At 43.6% G+C, this 21,924-nt stretch overlaps 1 protein-coding gene across 14 annotated transcripts in view; it reads right to left on the bottom strand.

Moving 5' to 3' along the window:
- LOC123615538 (uncharacterized) overlaps positions 1–21,924 on the bottom strand; it is a 206,233-nt gene that overhangs the window by 54,319 nt on the left and 129,990 nt on the right. For 6 of the 14 annotated variants that reach the window (XR_012510846.1, XR_012510849.1, XR_012510844.1 and 3 more), the window contains exons 6-7: positions 18,824–18,932; positions 8,097–8,225 (exon numbers count right to left, since the gene is read on the bottom strand). The gene's annotated coding sequence lies outside the window, so the exon portion shown is untranslated. Of the gene's footprint in view, positions 1–8,096; positions 8,226–8,861; positions 8,874–18,823; positions 18,933–21,924 lie in introns of those variants that run through there. The other 8 variants (XR_012510851.1, XR_012510848.1, XR_012510856.1 and 5 more) reach the window with 3 other exon arrangements.

The following is a 21,924-nucleotide window of genomic DNA, read 5'->3' as shown; positions in this document are numbered from 1 at the left end:
CTGTCTCTGTCGAGTCCATTCCTGATGCCACCTGTCGGTCACATGGCTTACGGAGGTGCCTTGGAGGATCTTAAGAAGTTTGTTCCTCCTTCCGTGGTGGTCTCCCTTGCTCAGTTTTCCCCATGGTAACCGCCTGAGTACTCTGAGTTCCCCGTGTCCACTCCTGTCCAGCTTACAGGGGAATTTGGCAAAACAAGGTAAGTCCTTGCAGGTGGCCCGGCTGGTTCTGCTCCAGGAAATCACCGCCAGCGATCCATCTCTGTCTGGCTGAGGACGCCGAAGCCTTGCCTGCTTAGTCATTCCCACGTGGCATCTGGGCAGGGCCCCATCTCCCAGTCCGTCGTGTGGAAATGTTGACATGCCTCCTACTTTTAGTCTGGAGCTTGATGCCATGTTGGTGAGGCTGTGGTCTCGGGCTGTATCTGCGTCTGAGTGTTTCTCTGAACACGGGCAGGTGTCCAGGGCTCCTTGGTGCCCTCAGCACTGTGTTCCCCATCACTGACATCGACGCCCTTCTACAGTGACTGAATCGCTATTTCTAGAGCTTTGGTGCCTCGGACAACAGGGAAACTGCAGCACAGGAGGTGGCTGGACCCTTACCGTGTAGCCACCGGCAGGCAAGCATCTCACATGGGGGGTTGAGGGAGGCTGAACTCTCCAGTGGAAAAGCCATTGGTTTGAGGTACCCTGAGAAGCGCGCTGAGAATATACTTTGGGAGCTGTAATCCCAGAGACTCAGATCACAGCCTAGAAAAGCCAGAATGAGGGGCAAGTCGGGGCTGCACAGACTGGAGGGTGCTGGTGTCCTGAGCCAGTCACCTGGGATACAGGGAGAGCCTACTGCAAGAGGGGCAGGAGGGCCACGTGATTCAAGGCTGGGTCCCCAAAGACCTCAAATTTTGATTTTGGACATTTTGATTTCATCATTTGATATTATCCCCCGGCCTAGAGATGCTCTGATGGGGTTGGGAGGAAGAACTTCCTACCACTCTAAACTTGCGGCCAATAATAGGACTGCACCGTGAAACTTGTATATACCGCACAAATACAGCATATTGTATATGCCAAGAGGCTGCATAAATAAATGGAAGTGGCTTGGATATCTCGACCTCTGAGAAGCCCGAGGTAGAGGACCAACCAGCAGATGTCACGAAAAAAGCAGGGTCAGAATTAACTACTAACTAGACAGAGGGTTAAAAGTAAAGGGAAAAGACAAACACATCACGAGCTAGTCCTAGAAGAATTCTTTCTTATGTAAACTTTTTCCTAAAAAAATAATACATGCTCATTCCTGAAAGTTCAGAAAGTACAGAGAAATATAAAGCTTAACGTTAAGCTAAGAAATAATTACTGTAAAAATGGTGTGGTTCAGAGTGCACGTGCACACACACACAAACACACACCCCACACAGAACCAGGGGACACACGGTTTTTTCCCCACTTGGCAACCTATACATAAAAGCCTATCTTTTCACATCTGTATATGCATATCATTCTAGTTCATGGCTACAAAGTTTTCACTGTGTAAATATGCCATAATTATCTAACCAAATTCCTATTATGTTTGGGTCATTTCAAATGCATCACTACTGTAAACTCTCCAGAAATTAACATCGTGTTTGTTCATCCTAACACATTCATCCTATTAGCTTGGGGTAGATTTCTAGAAGTGAGATTTCTAAGTCAAAGACTTGTAAAAAAGGCTTTTCCACCTGTCACCAAATTTTCCTCCAGAAAGCTTGCACCAATTTGCACTCCTACCAAAAGTGCACGGTGTGCCTGTTTCCCCAAATCCTCACCAGCACCAGATCCCATCTATCCACTTGATCATTCCCATTCTGACATCTGGTTCTTCTTTTGAAGCCTGGACTCTGTCACCAGTAGCTTGACCTTTTGCAAGGTTAAGCAGGCGTGGCATTTCATTATCTAAAGAGCTGGCTGCTCAAGGAGACAAATCAGCTTTCTCCATAAGCCAGTGAATGTTTATCCTGGTTTTCAAAGTTGAACCAAACTTTCCTTTAACTGCGTGCCTGGATTTCTGAGTTTTACTGGCAAGGACAGACTGGGCATATTTCAAAGCTGAGTAAAATTAATGGCCAAGAGAAGGATCATCTGTGGTCAGGGCCAACCTAAACTGGAAAATCATTGTCAGGACACCACTCAGTGGCACCAAGTCACTGTGCCTCTGATTTATCTTAGAACACAAGCTAAACAGTTATTTATGTTCTACATAAAAATCTGTCTTTTGATCAGTCATACTATTTGTTTTAGGCATTTAAAAATATTTGTTAATAATGAAATATCTCCTGTAGATCTAACAACATTAACATTTTAAATTTGCTCCGTCCGAATTTTTTTTTTACTATACTGGTTAAGATAATCACAGGGATTATGACATTTAATCTCCTAGGGATAATTTAACCTTAAAGTTTGTGTTTTTTCCCTATTTCTGAATATTACTTCCATAAACACACACACACCCCCTAAATAATTTTTTCCCGGCCAGGAGCCACTCTCAAGAATTATTTTCCTTTGCCTTGTTTTTGAAATGGTGCGAAGCAAAGCTCCTAGCTTTGTCCTGCCAAGCTCCCCAAATGTTAGCTCGGACTTGCCCTTGTGTTAATCTCAGGGTGAGGTCCAGCCAGGGACTCTGTCGATCCTCATGTGACCCAGATGCCTCTTTTTAGCTTGATTTTTGGAATTACACTGCAAGAGCTACTCAACCTACTTCCAAATTTTATGGAGTTCTTGGGAAAAAAAGATAAACTTACAAGTGATGTTGCCCATCCTGTTCTTCTGGGGTGAGTTTGCTGGATGGCTGGATGGCTTCGAGGACCAGGGGATGGGGAGGAAAGAAGGAAAGGGGGATGGTTGCAAGGGACCGGCCGAAGGAGGGTAAATGTGTGAGTTGGTGGCCAACGCTCAAGACGATGCCCTGAATACGAGACCCAGGATTCCAAACTGGGTTGGCAGAAGCTAAAATGACAAGTTTCAAATTAGGGAAAAATGAGTCTAAACCCCGGCCAGCTCTGCCATGTTCCCACCGTGGGACATGTGGTTGTGGTATTTTTCTTCCCTAAGCCTTGATAATGGTGTTTATCTGGGGATCATCTTCAGGAGTAAATGAGTGAATGTATAGAAATCTCTCAGGCTAGCCCTTGGTAAATACACTAGTCAGTAACGACAGTTGTTACTCTTCATTGAGACACGCCATCACCTCTTCCTCTTCCACACTAGTCAGTATACTGTGCTTCAAGGCAAAGTACAGCCCCGGGCTATACTTTGTATAATTAGGCAAAGTACAGCGCACAGGTCAAATCCAGCCTGCCACCTGGTTTTGTATAGCTGGTGAGCTAAGAATGGACTTTGCATTTATAAATGATTGAAAGGAGATCAAAAGAAGAAGAATATTTTATGACACATGAAAATGATATGAAATTCAAAATTCAGTGTCTATAAATAAAATTCTGTTGGAACACAGCCACACCCCACAGTTATGTGTTGGCTTTGGTTGCTCTTGTGCTACAAAGACAGAATTGAATAGTAGCAACAGTGATCAGATGACCCGCAAAGCTGAAATCTTGACTCTCTGGCCCTTTTACAAAGTTTGCCAATCCCTGCTTTAGGGAGTTGTTGAGCATGGAGCATGTAAGGACGCTCGTCCTTGCTCAGGGTCAAGAAGGATACCGCTGTCTGTCCCCTTTCACAAGTCTTGTCTTGTTTGTGCTGAAGGAGCCATTGGTCAAAGCTGTTCCCTGCAACCCTGAAGGTTCATCCTTAGCAATGGTGTGCTAGTAAATGAGTACGTAACAACCAGAAGGAAACAAACAGAAGGAAAAGAACACCTGATGTGTCCTGTTGGCTAAGTTCCGTGGTCTCAATACTCATGCCACGGCTGGTCTCAAGCTACAAACATGTCATCAACTGGCTGGCACGATTTTTAAGACTTTAACTATTAGTTCTTGTGAGCCATGCCGGCCAGCACCAGCATGCCATTGCCCTTGACCTCCACTGAGAGCCTCACTACTGCCCTGCTGCCTGGAGCTCTGGGGACCATGTCTTACCACCCAGAGGGACCATGATTCTTATTGTGTCACAAAAGAGGGGACTCGACCTACCTTTCTGTTAGGGGCTTATCTCAGAAGGCATGATCAGAAATACTGACCACCTATGAGAGATTTAGCACAGGGGAAAGCTGACACACGTGTGGGGAGAGAAAGTGCTGTGAGCGAGGAAGTTGTTGAATAATATGATAAGAGATTTGGTACCTTTGGTCTTTGGTTGGAGGATCTTAGGGATGCCACAGACCCTATAGATTCACCCATCTTATCCTTGTCTCTCTGATGCTGGCCCTGTTCTGAGCATGGCTGATGCAGTGAGCCACAACGATATCTCAGGAGAGGGTTTCCGGCCAGTGAGAATAGCAAGTGCAAAGGTCCTGGGGTGACTGCCTCTTAATTAACCCCCTGTGGGCCCTGACTCATCAAATCTGCTTTTACTTTTGGAAAGTATTGAGTTGATGGTTTACCCATTGATTAGACTGTGAGCTTCTAGAGGCTACAATCATCTTGTTTCTTTTTGCTTCCCAGTGCCCAGCACAATGCTGATCACATAGTAAATGTGCGATGAACAAGACACAGCATACAAGCCCTGATTCATCTACCTCCGTATCCATGCCTCCCCTCTGCATTCTCCCAGCAATTGGTTTGGGCTTTCTGAGAGAGAATCTTATCTCCATGAGACAAGCACTTCCATGCTGTCTGGCTGGGTTTCCTCTTTATGCAGCCTACACCCTCCCCTTTCCAATATTTGTGCATGTTGGTGCTGAATTTTCTTCTTTACACGTGCCAGGAAAAAAATTTGAAAGTTGAGACAGAGAAGCACAGCAAGGGTTCTTTAACAAGTGTTGCCAGCAGAGTGGACAGAGCTTTAGAAGAGCTTAAGGCTCTTCTGTGATTTTCCACCTTCAGATCAAGTCAGAGGATGGAGGCGGGGAAAGAGAAGGACTGCAGTTCCCCTGCTCGACCAGTCTGTGCAAATAAAGAAAATCAAGCCTGGTCGATGAAAACTGTCTGAAGCGCTTTTATTTACTTCTTTCTTCTTCAGATTGACTGTCTATCAGCTTCACACTCAGCCTTCTCTCTTGCTTCCTCACTTCTTCCCTGCGTCCCAACAATTCAGTACTTTTTATGTGGTCCGTGACTTTATATTGAGGAGTTGGTTTTGAATCTGCGTGATGTGGACTCGATTCCAGGCTCTTTTCCCAGTGTGATCAGGGCTGTGCAGGGCCAGCTATAGAAAGAATTTATTTGGGGCAGGAAATCCATTGACTCATAAGGTGTTATTTTTGCATTCCTTGTTTTTCTGATTATAACCATACTCCAGAAACACACTTGGACTGAAGCTTAAGCATGACGCAGAAAGGCCCACAGAGCATTCTGAACGCAGGATAATTTTAGCTCCGACCACCGGTCATGCTAACAAGCAAGGACACTTTCCACTTCAGTTTCTCCTTCCTTCTCAGTCTGAGCAGAAAACAAACTTCTGATTTGTCTGTGGTTTGCGTGCTAGGTTATTTTGCTCAGGAAACTGGAAATCTTTGCTGGGTGAGGGAGGTAAGCCCCTGGTTAAAGCAGGCAGACTAAACCAAATGAAAAATCTAGTTTGTTGGGGCCAATTCCCCATTGTTGGCTTCCTCAGGGACCCTCGAATAAGGACCCATGCAGGGCCAGGGACTGTTTTTCTTCTTCTTCACCTTCCCTAAGTGTGTGTGTGTATTTTTAACATTGGTCTAGAAGAAGGGATAAAGAATAAGTCTAGAGCCATTCAAGGATTACCTAAAATTCACCACACTTTAATGTACATACGGTTGTCCCTTGTTATCCACAGAGGATTGGCTCCTGGACCCTCCGCAGATACCAAAATCCATGAATTCTCAAGTCTTTTATAGAAAAGAGTCAAGTTGCATAAAACCGATGCACATCCCGCATCTACTTTGTCATCTCCAAATCACTTATTATACTTAATACGATGTAAATGGTATGTGACTATTTATAAACACAACGTAAATGCTGTGTATATAGTTGCCCGCACACAGCAAATTCCATTTTTGCTTTTTGGATCTTTCAAAAAATTTTTTAAAAAATAGTTTTGATCCACAATTGGCTGAATCAGTGGATGCGGTGCCTGCAGATACAGAGGGCTCACTCTACTAATGTGTCATCAATTCTAAGGTCCACATTTCTTTTCACATTTTAGTATTTCTAATATCAGAATGAGCCTCATGATCTGAGGTATACCATAGTTTAATTGGTAGTGATTTGGGGGGAAGGTTAATTAGGTTCATTTATTTATTGAATTTTTTTTAGAAGGGGTACCCGGGATTGAACCCAGGACCTCGTACATGCTAAACATGCACTCTGCCACTTGAGCTATACCCTCCCCCCTAATTGGTAGTGATTTTTTATTTTCTTAGTGATACGCAGAATTGGTGTGTTTGGCAATCAGTGGTGTCTTAGATTCAATGACATGTGATATCTGACTTGGATATTTTATCTGCGCCCGGAGCTTTATCAAGGCAGAGCACACCTGTCAGCCTTCAAAGGTCATAAAGTCAAGGCGTTGCTTCAGGAAAGCGCATCTGTGTCACCTCCTATCTAAACGTGCTGCTGGCTCTCCGTATTACACAGCTGACACTTATTGGGTTCTTATGACAGCCAGGCTGTATTCTAAGCACATTACACACCGAGCCTCACCACTCCGTGAAGTGTTGCTATCCTGTTTCAATCAGAACCCAGACAGGAGACAGAAACAGTACGAGTCATTTAAACAGAGGAGATGGATTAGGAAGAATTGCTGACAAGGAATAAAGTTGCTAACTAGCAACTAAGAGAAGGAAAAGAGGGTGCTAAGGTACCAAGGAGGCAGCAACTGTCGGAAGCAGCTACCACCCTGGGGCTGGGGGAACAAAAGGAAGAGGGAGGAGTTATCAAAACTCCAGACCCGAACCTCAGGCCTCTGCTGGGGGCCCCGGGGAGCTGGGAAGACTGCAAACAGGGTTCCGTGGTCACTGTAGAGAAGAACTGCTCTTGCTGCGGTGAAGGGGCTCGGGGCGGGAAGTGATGCTCAGGACAGGAAGCAGGGGGAGGAACAAATCCCTCCTTCCTTTCAGCCAGTTCGCAAAGGCAGAACGTGGGCCACAGAGTCACAGCCCCAGCGACACAAAGCAGAGTGTGGAAGGGTGGCTTGGAAAAATAAAGCTAAATATCTGGGGCGTAGTCTTGCTTTGACATATTAAAATATTGAGACACAAAAATATTCAAAGTAGTGAATACATTACCCGAAATCACACAAATCTGGGGATACAAAGCCAAGATCTGAACCAGGTCCCCCTGTGCTGAAGACCACACAGACTTCCTTCCTGTCTGTTGCCCTCTGTGTGTTTCTCTGTCTCCTTTCTCATGTACCCAGTCAAGCACATTTCTTGAGTGTCTGTGTCAGGTGCTGTGTGTGGCTCTGGGGAAAACAGCAGCCAACAGACACAGTACTTGTCCTCGGGGACCTGCAACCCAGCCCTGTCTATTTCTGTGGCTACGATCTTGTTTTTCCGTGGCTTTGTCTCTCTCTGACGGCCTCCTTTTGTCAGTGTGTCTGCTCTGCAGGTGCTGAGCGCTTTCTTTTTCAATTATTTAATGTCTGCTCTTCTCTGCCTTGCTGCCTTAATCGCTTCACATCTTTTTCATCTGCCCTGGTCCCTTTCTCTGCTTATGTTTTCTTCTTTTTCCTTCCTCCTATTTCTCTTCATATCAATGGTCAAAATGTGGACTCAAACGGAGACTCTGTTTGTGTTTTCTCTTTCCACAGGTTTCACAAGCTTTGTTCTTAAAATTTTCTAAGTGAATGAGTGAAACAGTTTATGGTTCTCGATCTTAAAACACAGACAAATAAATCTAACTCAGCAGGCTTTTGCTTACTGGCCTTCAGCATTCTTTCGTGGCTAGCCTCTCCAAGGGAGTCAGTTATTGAGAAACTAAAGCAATAGATCAAAGGAAGCACAGAATTTATCATAGTTTGGATAAGCAAGATTTCCAACATACCAGTCATGACAGCAAATTCCTTTCTGTTTAAAGAATGATCACCTTGAGCTTGAACCCTTGGTCTTCCATTTTCTAGCTGTGTAGCCTCAGGCAAGGTACTCAGCCTCGCCATGCCTCTATTTTCTGCATCTGCAAAATGGGGACAATAATATTGGCACCCACCTCTTTGGTTTTTGGGGGGAAGATAAGTGCAATATATGGAGGCATTCAGAAGAGTACTATGATTATAATGGATGTAATTAGCTAACGTTTTTATTTATGACACAAATTTTATTATTTATAACACAAATTATATCATGAAAACAATGTCCCTTACCCCAACCAATCCTTTATTCTAGATTACTGTTCTCCAGCATTTCTGAGTCATGAAATCTCCTTTCTGTGGTTCCTCTCATATAAATACTGAGGAAATACATAACGTCAAAAAGCTACTGAGTTTGTCAGTGCATTCTGGTTTTAGATGATAGAAAATCAACTCAACCCAGCTTAACCAAAAAGAGTTTTATAATAACTCACAATAAGGGTTTCCAGTAAGACCCCTGGGGGTTGCCCCGTGTTGGTCTCTCACCTTGGTTTCCATTGGCTTCATTCTCTGCTACCTTCACCAACTCTCCTCAGCTCTCGGAGCCCCACGGGGAATTCAGGGGGTTGACAGGCTCTTTGGGTTCTGCCCAGTTTCTCAGTGCAGGGCCCCGCTCTGATGATTCCACCTCTCTCCTTTGCCAGAGATCTGTGCACCACGGTGAGGGAACTGTGCCATGACTCTACTTCCCACATCTGCAAAATGGGGACAACAGTATTGGCCTCCCAAGGCCTCTCTTCATTCTCAGGCAAGCCTTCTCCAGGTGGTGACAATGATGTTGTCTGGCAACCCCTGCTTTCATCTTTCCAGGTGCCTTGTAATGTCACACTCAGAAGCATTCCTCTGCAGAGAGTCTCTGAGAATCTCAAGCTGCAGTCTCCCCTAGGGAACTCCTGCCCTCTGGGTGACTCTCTATCCCTGGGGATTGGGACAGCCTTGGTCCCTTCTGTTTGTCGGCAATGTTAATATGAGTGTCCTGGCCCCGACAGAAAATGTCTTCCTCACCATTTCTTTCAGGTGGGCTCGGGTGGCATCATACACACAGGGCTCTTGGTGACTGGCTGTGATAACCCAGCTGTCCCAGTATTGGTCATTTATTCGGCCCTCACCATGACCCACCCACAGGGGACCGAGATGCACCCGCCTAATGCTGCCTGCATTCTGAAGAAGGCTCCTTAGAGCCACACTGGATAAGAAAGGCGTGTGGGGCGGGGTGGGGGGAAGAAATGAGCAGGCATCAGTGCACTTTTTTCCCAATTCCAATTGAAGCGTCAGCTAACATCACATCCCATTTCTGCCCATTTATTCCCTCTCCTCATACCTCATATTTGCCATCCTGCCTTTTATCTGAACTCTTTTCCGGTAAAGCAGGTGCTGGACCTCTGCTGAACATATTTTCCGAAGCTCTATTCTAGTTTCTACCTCTTTAAGTCACTGAGTTAAGCAATATGGAAAAATTATATTAAATGGCCTAGATTTCTAAAGCTGCGTACAGGCTTTGGATGTGCTTAAGTGGTGTCAGTTGTTTATTTTAAAAAGTAGTTATTAAAGGGCAGGGTTAGAACATAAGTATCTAGTCACACAGTTGGGAGTTCTCAAAAACATCCAGAGAAGTTAATGAACAGGCCACTAGTGTGTTTCTAACCCTAAGGGGCTGCTTAGAATTTGGAGGTGTCTCCTGTGGGACACATGATGGTTTCTTGTTCTCTGTTCTCCTCGTGGTCTTCAGTGACACAGCCTGATCCCAAGGCCTGAGCAACAGACCAGAAGTTCCCTGACCGTGGTGCGCGGATCTCTGTCAAAGGAGAGAGGTGGACAGGCTGGGATGGATGAGGTTGGATTTGTCAGAGCGAGGCCCTGCACTGAGAATCTGGGCAGAACCCAAAGAGCCTGTCAGCCCCCCGTTTCCCCCGTGGGGCTCTGAGAGCTGAGAGAAGTTGGCGAAGCAGCCAACAGGGGCAGCTGGGCTGGGGGCAGCAGCGCCTGGTCCTGGAAAGCTGGCAGCCTTGGATGCCAGAGGCAGGGAGTTCTGTATAAGGCCTCTGGCCAGAGGAATTGGGAATTGGGTGGCCAGGACAGCTGTTTCTGAGCTCTGAGAACTTAGGCATGGCCAAGGACGTCATGGTGTGCTGTGCTGGAAACGCGGGCAGGGGCTCCCACTGAGCCCCGAGAGGCTGTTTGGATGAACTGGTCCTCGGCCACGTGTCTGTTACCCCAGTGACTCCAGGCATTTACTTCCTGTGAGGGTGGAGACTGACAAAGGCTGCTTGCACCCCAAATGTCACCCTTCAGGAAGTCGGGAGGCCAGGAGCTAGCAGTGTAGGAAGAGGACAGAGGGCTAGAGAGCCCTGATTTCTGCCCTGCCTCTGCCCGGCAGGCTGCCACAGTGTTTACAGCCAGGCCCTGTGTGGGAGGAGGGGAGGGAGGGAGCTCACCCCCCTCGTCCCTTCTCTGGAAGGTTGCAAAGGTGCCCGAGGGAAGTCACGCTTAATTTCTGACAAAACTTGGTCGAGGGACACAAAAGAAATTCATTTTTGGTGGGATCTTTCTGGACTAGAGAGATACAAAATGTTCTAATGCATCTACTTTAAAATTAAAAGCAGGGAGCATATGAGTGTTCAGTAAAAACAAGTAATAAAAAGCATATACGGTCATTCCTCACCTATTAAACTTTGGATCGGATGACATGTCCTCCCAAAAAACCCGATTCAAATGTTCCATAACATTCTTCTTTTAACTTTTAAAAACATCATATATTTCACTGCCTGCTGAACCAGTACAACGGCGTACAATCTGATCATCTCTCGGTGATTCAGCTTTGTCTTTATAGACAGCAGTTACAGTAAATATCTCCAGACTCATACTTCCCCTAATTTTCTTTCTCTCATCTCTGCTCTGGTTTTACTTATTGCTGCTCTGAATGCTCTCTTCTAAAAGCAGACCACATTCCCTCCTTTTTCGTTCCAATTTTTTGTTCTTATTGTAGGCAGGAAACTAGATGAGCTTATTAGAATTCTATCTAAAATAAAGCGGTGAGCGGGATGGCCACTGGAGTCCTCAGACCCTGACTTTTCGATATGGACACAGAGACATGCATAAATGCACATCAACATTTTTTTAAAAGAAATTTAGGTTAATTCATTAAATATTTATGGACTTTCTTCTGTATGTCAGGCACTAGGTTAGGTTAGACACGAGGTCAAAGGAAGTATGTCCCAGTATTTTTCCTTGCGACACATACATTTCCTGCGGGAGACAGCCAGCCATGATGGCCCCTGACAAGATAATCACATGTTATAAGTAAGTGCTGCTGGTCTACCAAGGAGGGGCCTTGGCCGGGTCTGGCCTTGTGGAGAAGTCCTCCTCAAGGTGAGTCTCAAAAGGATATATTTACAGGACCTGTGGGTCCTCCTTACCTTCCCTCCCACAGCCATTTAATTCGTAATTTTATAATGGAATTTTCTCTTTCACCCCTAAATTAGTTGAAGTCTGTAGGCTTTAAATTAGAAGCAAACTTATGCATTTTTAATATAACTTGACAGTTTGAATTTAGGCACAAATGTCACGTTTAAAAACTAAGAGTGTAAATGTCCATCAGCAGACGGTTGGATAAAGAAGATGTGGTATATATGTGTGTGTGTGTGTATTCCACACACAATGGAATACTACTCAGCCATAAAAAAGAATGAAATAAAGCCATCTGCAGCAACATGGATGGACCTAGAGATTATCATACCAAGTGAAGCAAGTCAGAAAGAGAAAGAAAAATACCATATGATATCACTTATATGTGGAATCTTAAAAAAAGACACAAATGAGTTTATTACCAAACAGAAACAGACTCACAGACATAGAAAATAAACTTATGCTTACCAGGGGGGAAGGGTGGGGAGGGGTAAATTGAGAGTTCGGGGTTTGTAGCTACTAACTACTATGTATAAAGTAGTTAAACAACAAGTTTTTACTGTTTAGCCCAGGAAACTATATTCAGTATCTTGTAATAACCTATAATGAAAAAGAATATGAAAAGGAATATATATACACACACACACATACATATATAACTGAATCACCATGCTGTGCATCAGAAACTAACACAACATTGTAACTTTGTAACTGATTATACTTCAATAATAATAAAAAAACTAAGAGTGCAAATGGCATTTAATGAGGTAGAATGTAGTTATAGCCCTTATGGAGAACAGTTAATGATTAAAGGGCGGGGGGTTCATACTGAAGAAACCCACCAAATCTTTAAACATGGTATTGTCAAATTCCAGGTCCTTTTTCCTCCAGCCTGGTTGTCCCAGTTCTTTCCTTGATTCCATGATCCACTCAATATACATGCAATAAATTCCATTAAAAAAAAATACATAAAACCAAATTAAAATCAATCTAGCCATTCCACACCCTCATTTTTAAATTGGCCAAAGATAACAGTAGGATCTTCATAAAAGAATTACAAGGCAGCCAATAGGTATATTCAAAGTCATCAGTCTTCTGAATAATGAAAGAAATGTTTCTCCAAAGTGAAAGGGTATTTTCCTTCCTAATCATAATGACTAAGATTAAATTCAGGAAACTTAACGTGGACTTAACATTACCATCTAAAATACACTCTGTGCCTAATTTTGCCGGTTGTCCCAGTAACATTTTTGTAACGTCCTTCCCTGACAGTATAACACACTGAATTTCTCTGTCACGTCTCTTTAGCCTCCTTTTATATGGAACATTTCCTCAGCTCTTGTCTTTCGTGACACTGACATTTTTGAAGAGTATGTGTCAGTTGTTTTGAAGGATGTCCCTCAATTTGGTTTGTTTTCTCTTGATTAGATTCAAGTTACCCCTTTAGGCAGCAGTGAGTTTTATAGGGTTTTTTTGAGGGTGAAAATCTGTCATCTCTCTTCACAAAACACCCTGGGCTCTGGAGCCCCATGAGATTTGGTTTGAAATCCTGCCTCTGCCATTTCTTGGCTGGGTCAGCTTGGGCAGGATATTTACAGCCCCGCATCCATAGCCTCAGGATGGAATTATTATCTACCTCTAAAGGCTATAGTAAAGATCAAGAGATTGAACGAATTTAAAGAACCTAAAACAGTGCCTAACCACTAAAAAGTGCTTCACCATTTTTATTTTAAATATCAAACGACTATGAAATAGGCTAGTATTGCAAAAACTGAAAATTGGTTTTGAAGAATTGTTTTGTGCAATGGTAGTGTTCTGAGGTGCTGGTGTAGCCTCTATCCAACTGTGCTTTGGGATGTATAGTTTCTAAATTTTGAAATTTATGTTAAGAAACATAAATCATAGACATTTTTGTCAATGCACTCTCTTAATATGGGAGACTATTTATACAATGGAATACTACTCAGCCATAAAAAAGACTAAAATAATGCCATTTGCAGCAACATGGATGGACCTGGAGATTATCATACTAAGTGAAGTAAGTCAGAAAGAGAAAGAAAAATTCCATATGATATGACTCATATGTGGAATCGGAAAAAAAAAGAAAAGAAAAAATAGTATACTAATGAACTCATCTCCAAAACAGAAACAGACTTGCAGACATAGTAAACAATTTTATGGTTATTGGGGGAAAGGGGATGGGAAGGGATAAATTTGGGAGTTCAAGATTTGCAAATATTAACAACCATATATAAAAAAACAGATAAAAAACAAGTTTTTTTCTGTATAGCACAGGGACTATATTCTGTATCTTATAATAATCTTTTAATGAAAATGAATATATATATATGTATGTATGATTGGGACATTATGTTGTGCACCAGAGGTTGACACATTATAACTGACTATACTTCAATTTTAAAAAGGGGGGAGGGTATAGCTCAGTGGTAGAGTACATGCTTAGCATGCAGAAGGTACTGGGTTCAATCCCCAGTACCTCCATTAAACAACAAACAAATAAATAAACCTAATTACCCCACACAAAACAAAACAAAACAAAACAAAGGAATGAAGCAAATATGTCAAAATGTTTAATAATCACTAGATCTAGGTGGTATGAATAAAGATATTTTCTATATTGGTATCGTTACTGTTCAAAATGCTTCATCATAAAGTAGAAAACTAAGAGAAAAAAACACCATTCTATTTGAATATGACCATTCTGCTCCCAATACCAGAGACCTGGAACTCATCCATGTATTTCACTCAGCTGAGTGGTTGCTGTGATGAGAGGAGCACGGTTATTTATATGTGTCTGGCCTGGTGGTGGGTTTATTTATGTCTGGACCATCTCTTCTCTCCCATTGCACATAAACCCTTCAAGAGCAGGGAGCAGAAGCTTTTGCACACAGTGGACTGGCTCCTTCAGACTAAGTCCTCTTTTTGTCCCCGGAACTGGCAGTATCTTGCCCCACAGCTGGAGTTCAAAAATTGGGGGGATAAGCAAGCTCAAGCTGACTTTGGCTGAGCTCTCCTACTGGGGGCTCACTCTGAGGGCTGCCCTCGAGGAGTTCTCACCCTGGGATAGGGATGGTGCAGGTACCCAGCTGGACCAGACAAGAGGATGGCCTAGAACAGCAGGTGCACAGCCCAGGTGATTGGTTCTGACCAGGATGGTGGGGCAGGGGGTGCAGATTGTGATTAAATTTCCCAGAGACTGGTGTCCCTCCTTGGGGTCAGAGATTGCTTGCCCTGGAGATTTCATCAAAACAGGAACCTTTTACCCGGAGGGAGTAACTCATCAAGCCATCATCTTCCATCGTCACATTGGAAGCTTGACTTTATCAGACTGGCTCCAAGACTTAGCTAGGCCGAGATGAGTCAGACTCGTAGTGTCAAAGACTGGCTTCTGAGACAAAGGAAAAGTCCAGACGTTCAAATAGAAGCTGGGAAACAGGGTTAGAGGGAAGGCTTTGGGAGGTCCTGACCTCTGAAAGGCACGGTGAAGGCCCTGAGTAGTAACCATGAGGGAAAGGAGGAGGAAATGAGGCAGACAGTAACGAGAAGGTGGGACAAGGTCAGGTTTGGGGTGCAGGGTGGGGAGGACAGTCATTAGCTGGGTTACCCATCAGAGCTTGCACAACCTGACCTTGTGATCTTTGTACAAAGATCTCTCAATAGCTCATAACACAGGAAACTCTTAATGCCCACATGTTGCCTGGAAAAGATGCGGGTGGTAGTAATGACAGTGCTGCCCCAAAGGAGCCTCTTGGTTTCTGCCTTCCTCCCAGTGATGGAGACAGCCATCCCCGAGGCAGCCTTGGGACCTGCCTGTGCAACCCCAAGGCTGCTTAGGCTCAGACTGAACGCTCTGCTGTGCCTCCAGTCGCTTACAGTTCCCTCTGATATGGTCCGCTTTGGCCGTCTTGTTCACGGGGAGGGTGCACACGGCTTCACTGAGGATGAGCTGGAGGAGACTCAGAATGCTGCTTGCACTTCATAACGCCCATCACACCCAGAATCCTTCCTTCTCTCTCTCTCTCCTTTTTTTTTTGTTTTGTTTTGTTTTGTTTTGGTTTTGGCAGGAGGTAATTAGGTTTATTCATTTATTTGTTATTTTTAATGGAAGTACTGGGGATTGAACCCAGGACCTTGTGCATGCTAAGCAGGCACTCTACCCCTGAGCTACACCTTCCCCTCTTCCTTCTCTTCTTTTATCTTACCCTTGGAGGCTGGTGTCACCTTCTCAAGGAGATCTTTGTTGTGCCCCCTTCATGCTTCCTGGGGCGGGTTAGCAGGGGCTCCCCCAAACCCTCTTTGCATTGCCCTCCTCCCACTTACGACGCCATATAGTATTTATCTGTGTGTGCGCATCTGACTTGCTGCCAGCACAGGGGTTTTCTCCTATTCACCTTCATCTGTGCTGGATTTAGCACATGGTACAATGCTCATAATATGCGCTCAGTGGAATCAAGCTGATAACGAGCTGGAGATTCCTGTTTTCTATTTGCTACACTCAGGCCCACTGGTTTCCTTTTTTTTTTTTTTTTTTTTCTTTTTCTGTTTCTTTTGCTGTGTTGAGCACACATGCAACACCTGAAAGTATTCTCTTTGCAAAAAGTTCAAGAAAAAGTGTACAGGGTAAAAGACACAAGTCTACGTTTATTTCCCCCATCTTCATCCCCATTCCCACTCCCTTCCCCAGAGGTGGCCACGATTACCCCTGGGGTCTACAGTCTCTCAGAGGTTCTCTACACATTAACAAATATATGCCTGCATGAAGAAACATGCCATTTTGTTTGGCGATACTGCATTCTGCTCTTATTATGTAACAATGCTTTGGGAATTCTATGTCAGTGTGTATAACCTATTAAATTCTTTTTAACTGCTACAGAGCAATCCACAGATCATAGGTATGGGTCTAGGCTTGGTTTAAATAAGAAAGGAGCATATTAAAGGATATTGGGCAGTTCATAGAATTTGTGGGAGTGGGGAGAACAGAGCCTGAAGCCACACCACCAGGAATGCCCAACCACACTACAGGTGTGAGTGCTTGGAGGGGTTCTGTAGTGGAGATCTTACTGCCACCACTTCCCAGCCCAGTGGTGCTCAGGGCTGGGCTCCCAGAGATCCTCCACCGCCGCACTGAGGACCCAGATGCCTCTACCCTACCCTCGCTGGAGAACCGCTTTCCCCCCAGCAGCCTCCTCCTCCATCATGGCCACCTCCCCATCCTCAAGGGGACTGAGCCATAAAGCAACCCTTTTAGAGAAGCTCACATCTCAGGTTGCCAAAACGAGCCATGAAAATATAGTGGTATGTCTTAGCAAGAACCAGTTAACCGTTAAATAGAAAAATACATCTCATACACAACAGCAACAAAAGCCGTGAAATATGTAGGAACAAACCATGTGATTTAATCAGATCCTGGCTTCTGGTACCCAGGTCCCACATGGAGGGAGGGGGGAGAGAGTCAGTGCCTGCGGAGTTCTTCCTCCTTCGTTATGGTGCCAGGAAAGGTGAAATGTAATTCCACTTCAGCACCTCTCAGAGGCACTAAAATTTATTGCCAGAATCATAATGAAAATGACAGGTGTGCTCTTCAATTAGTGAAGGGCTCGCTTTTATGAAGGATACACTGCAACATGGAGCCTGTTTTGCTGTCTGACTATTCATGCTGGGTGTCCCTCTACTTACACACACACACACACAGAAGGTGAGGGGGGGACAAAGAGAGCGACTGGAACGTGGCTCTTCCAATGTGACAGCATGAATAAAATGTCAGTTTTCAGAAGGATTTTTGATGACTTCCTGTTACCGTGTGACGTTTACACGGACCACACGTGCTGAAGCCTAACTCAGAGGCGCACTTTGAGTCAAAAAGGTTGAGAAATTTTCTCTTGGTTTCATTGGTCCTCCCCTCCCACGGCCCTGAGTGCAGTGCTGCGGTAACAATTATTTGTAATTACTGTATTTAACTGTGATATATATACTGTTGACTCATGTTCACTTAAAAATAAAACTTCTGTTCCAGGTTGGGCGTGGACCTTGGGCAAGTCGTTTGGCATCTCCCAGTCTCTTGGAGACTCAGAAAATGCCACACACCTGGCAAACATGAGCGAGTTAAGTGAGGGAATGTGTCAGAGGACATTTTTGGGGCGAGTGAACTAAGCTGTCCAAGTGCAAATGCCGTCTGCTTAGGCTGAGCTCCTGGGGGTCTGGAGAACGATTCTGTCATTACTGTATTTGGTGGGCTCCCCATGGCCTGGCCCAGGGCCTGGGGCACAGGCAGAGCTGAACAGCAGCGGCAGACATTTATCAAACCCTCTCTTTTGTGTGTGGTACAGGGCTAGATAAAGGCCCTATTTCACTTCAAACCTCAAACATTCTTTTGTGGAGATACTCTTATAATCTGTGTTTTAGAGATAGAAAATGATGATTTCTTTATTAAATTAAAATTCTAAACACCCAGGGAATCTCTCCCTGCAAACTTCTCCAAAGACAGTCTCTCTTTCTCCTGAGACGGAAAGCTGTACAATTAGAGGTTGCTTTGTTTGACAAGACACTTTGTTGCGTCTTAAAATGCAAACACTTTGGGACTGTGCCTCCTCCGTGCAAGCCAGCGTGTCAGGCCTTCTGGGAACCGGGTTTGATAAGAAGGACAGAGACGGTCAGAGGAATTTGAGGGGGTTGATGGATAAAGAAATGGATTTTTTCTCAGCGCTCTTTAATCGAATATCCATGCACAATAGCAGAAACAAGATGGGAGAGCGGGAAGGGGGCTGGGCAGAGGCCAGACACTGAGATGCCCTGTGGAACAGACAAGCAGCTGAAGGCACAAGGACAGAGACACACAGATCGCTGCAGTGGAACCACACACACACACACACACACATACACATACACACACACATGCAATTGCACGTCCATCTCTGAAGCACAAACCCAGCAGAGCAACCCATCCGAGTACAGAGCAGAGGCCTTGTTCTCTTCGCTCCTTAGGGACCTCATTTCCTCCTCCCAGAAAAATATTTCCCTCTCCTGCCATTCCTGCTGCCCTCCCATCAGCCTGAAAAAAAGATGCGAGGCAGCAGGCCAGGTCCCAGGCAGCAGTCCTGTTTCCCCACGCACCCAGCCACCCGCAGGCCACTGATCTGCCTAATGAGGGAAGCGCAGTGGGAGCGAGTCTCCGCATGAGCATCAGCGGGGAGCAGGCTCCCTCGCCCAGCGCATTACTCACCAGGCCGGCTGGGTGGGAGGAGGCCCTCTCCGGCGCAAGGTTCCCACGTAAGAGGCCTCCACTTCCCGCTGAGGTTACACGTTCAAGTCCAAAGACTCCGCCGTCAGGTCTGAAAGGAGAGAATGCTCATCACACCCTTGAAAACGAGATTATATCCTGAGTATGAATTTTTTTTAATAAAATCTAGAACTTTCTCATAAAGGTCACCATCATACTACTGTTCCTTCTTTATGCTTAAAAGCATTAATGTGTTAAAGTAAACGATTATAATGTGCCATGCTATAAAAAAAAAGTCCTGTTTGGACATGTTTTCATTTTTTAATGCAAAGAGGCTCTCTGAGAAGCCCAGCCCATACTGGGCTAACTTTGCTGCTCACTTTTCTTTTTGATTCTCAATTTTTTTTATTGAGATGTAATGGACATATAACATTATATGAGCTTTAGCTGTACAACATGATAATTCAGTATTTGTGTAAATTGCAAAATGAACACAATAATAAGTCTAGTTCATCATTCATTTTTAAATTAGGAAAGCACACATTGACCATTTGCTTCCCATTTGCTTCTTGTCACTGAATTTTTAACATCTCTTCTTTTTTTTTTCAAGTTCTGTAATTGTTTTACTATTTTTTTCCCCACCTACAACCCTTCCAGGCCATTTTCACATCCCACCGAATCCAGCTGTGTTCAGTTGCTGACTAGAATGTATGCATTTAACTTACTTTTTAATACTCTTCAAATCTCTCTGAGGTGTGGAGATTTTCATGGGTCTTCAGGCTCTTATTCCATGGACTGTCTGGGGTCCTAAGTCTCTCTACCCGTTCCTCTTTTCCCACAGCCTTACTGGCCTCAGTGTAGGTGAGAAAGTGATTTAACTTTGATTGTACTGCTTGCTTTGCCAGCTGAATAATTTCACAATGCTCAAAAGGAGAAGTTGTGTCCAATATTTAGAAGTCATTACAACACTCTTCTAGAAGAAGCAATCTGAATAAGCTAATTAGTAACAGCTGTTGTTAAACTGAGTGTAGGTACAAATATCCTCTCCGGAAGGCAGCTCAGGGGCCCGAGGGGAGGAAGGACGGTGGGGCTATGGGAACGGATTGACCAGGAAAGGAGGTTAGAATCCCAGGCTGTCTATGGGGCGAGAGGGCCTAAAAGCCCCTGCAAGAGTTCACATCTCAGAAAGATTTGCGAATTAAAAACCTCAATAGCTATATTCTAATTAGCTGCTGAGAACATAGCCAGACTAGGTGGGAGAGGTGAAAATGGCCTGGGGCAACCCTCAGTGGGATAAGATAAATAATAAAACACTGGTAGGTCTTAAAGGACAAAGAGATGATAAAAGTTAAATAAGAGCAGTAAGGAAAAAAATTGTAGTTATAAACTGGACAGTGAAGTTGTGAAATTATGTGGAGCTTCTCAGAGAGGCTCTTTGTGTAAAAAAGTGAAATGCCAAAATAGCATTTCAAAAAGTGTAATGTGTTGTAATTGTCTACATCTAGCAAAGGCACACCTAAACAGGATGACTACGTGCACAAAGATTAAAGAGGAAACAGGGTAAACTCCAGGATACAAATAAAATCACCTGCCCTACAAAGAACCAGGAGAATCTCAACTTGAATTAGAAAAGATGATCAGCAAATGCCAATAAGGAGACGATGCAGACTTTGGAGTCATCTGATAGGATTTTAAAACAGCCGTCGTAAAAACACGTTAAGAAACAATTGTGAACATACCTGAAACAAAGTTTAAAAAATAAAAAATTTCAGAATAAAAATAGAAGATACAACGAAGAATAAAATGGAAACTTTAGAACTGGAGAACACAACTGGTGTGTGTGTGTGTGAGAGAGAGAGAGAATAGAAAGCCTATTTTTTTTTTAACTGAGTACGTGCAGAGTTCACCAATACACAAAATACTAAGAGATAATGGAGAAACAACAAGATGTACCCGGGCAATTCAAAGAATTATAAGGGACACTTTGGCTAGCACAAAACCTGGATAAAATAGATTAGTTCCCAGGAAAATACAAATTAACAACATTTTCTTGTAAAAATAGATAGAAATGAGACCAATAACCACAGAAAAAAATTGACAATTGCTTCAGATCCAAAAAAAATTTTTTTCAGATGTCAAGAAAAAATTGACATTCAGCCTCAGAGTGTTTCACAGGTGAATTGTTTTTAACCCTCAGGGACTAGATACCACTTTAATCTTCACATCACTTTAACTATTCCAAGTATAAGAAATGCTATAAATACTTTAAACTGTTTTCGTGTGTGTGTGGTAAAATGTACATAATATAAAATTTACTATTTTAAGTGTACACGTCAATGGCATTAAGTACCTTCTCATTGTTGGGCAATTATCACCAGCATCCATCTCCAGAACTTGTTTATCTTCCCAAACTGAAACTCTGTACCCATTAAACAATAATTTCTCATTTCCCCTTCCTCCTAGCCCCTGGTAATCCACATTCTACTTTCTGTCTCCATGAATTTAACTATTCTCGTTACTTCGTATAAGTGGAATCACACAATATTTGTTTTATGTCTGACTTATTTCACTTAGCATAGTGCTTTCAAGGTTCATCGACCTTGTCATGTGGCAGAATTTCATTCCTTCTTAAGGCTGAATAATTATACACCAAAATAATTTTGTTTATCCCTCCATCCATCAGTGGACATTTGGGTTGTTCCTACCTTTTTGCTACTGTGAATAATGCTGCTATGAACGTTGATGTGTAAATATCCACCTGGATCCCTGCTTTCAATTCTTTTGAGTATATGCCCTCCAAATTAGTTTTAAATATATTTTAAAGCCAACGCCTTGCAAAATACCTGAAGAATTCTTGTTAAAGCTGGAGCAACCAAAAGGTGGCCACAATCAAACTTTTAAATTGTTACTGTTCTAAAAGCCCCCGCCGAGGCATTTAGATCAAAAAAGAAAAGGAAGGTGCAAAGTGGTCCATATGTGTGATGTTTATTTGTATAACTGAAAAACCTAAATTTATTCAATTTGAAATTATTACAGAAAATTAGTAGATCTTCAGTATATGCTAATGATAAAAGAATATGTAATAAAAGAAATAAAGCTGTGGC

The sequence above is a fragment of the Camelus bactrianus genome, chromosome 12, assembly GCF_048773025.1.
Source record: "Camelus bactrianus isolate YW-2024 breed Bactrian camel chromosome 12, ASM4877302v1, whole genome shotgun sequence".
Taxonomy (NCBI): Eukaryota; Metazoa; Chordata; class Mammalia; order Artiodactyla; family Camelidae; genus Camelus; species Camelus bactrianus.
Note: the sequence above shows the minus strand (reverse complement) of the source record. Positions and strands in the feature narration are given on the sequence as shown.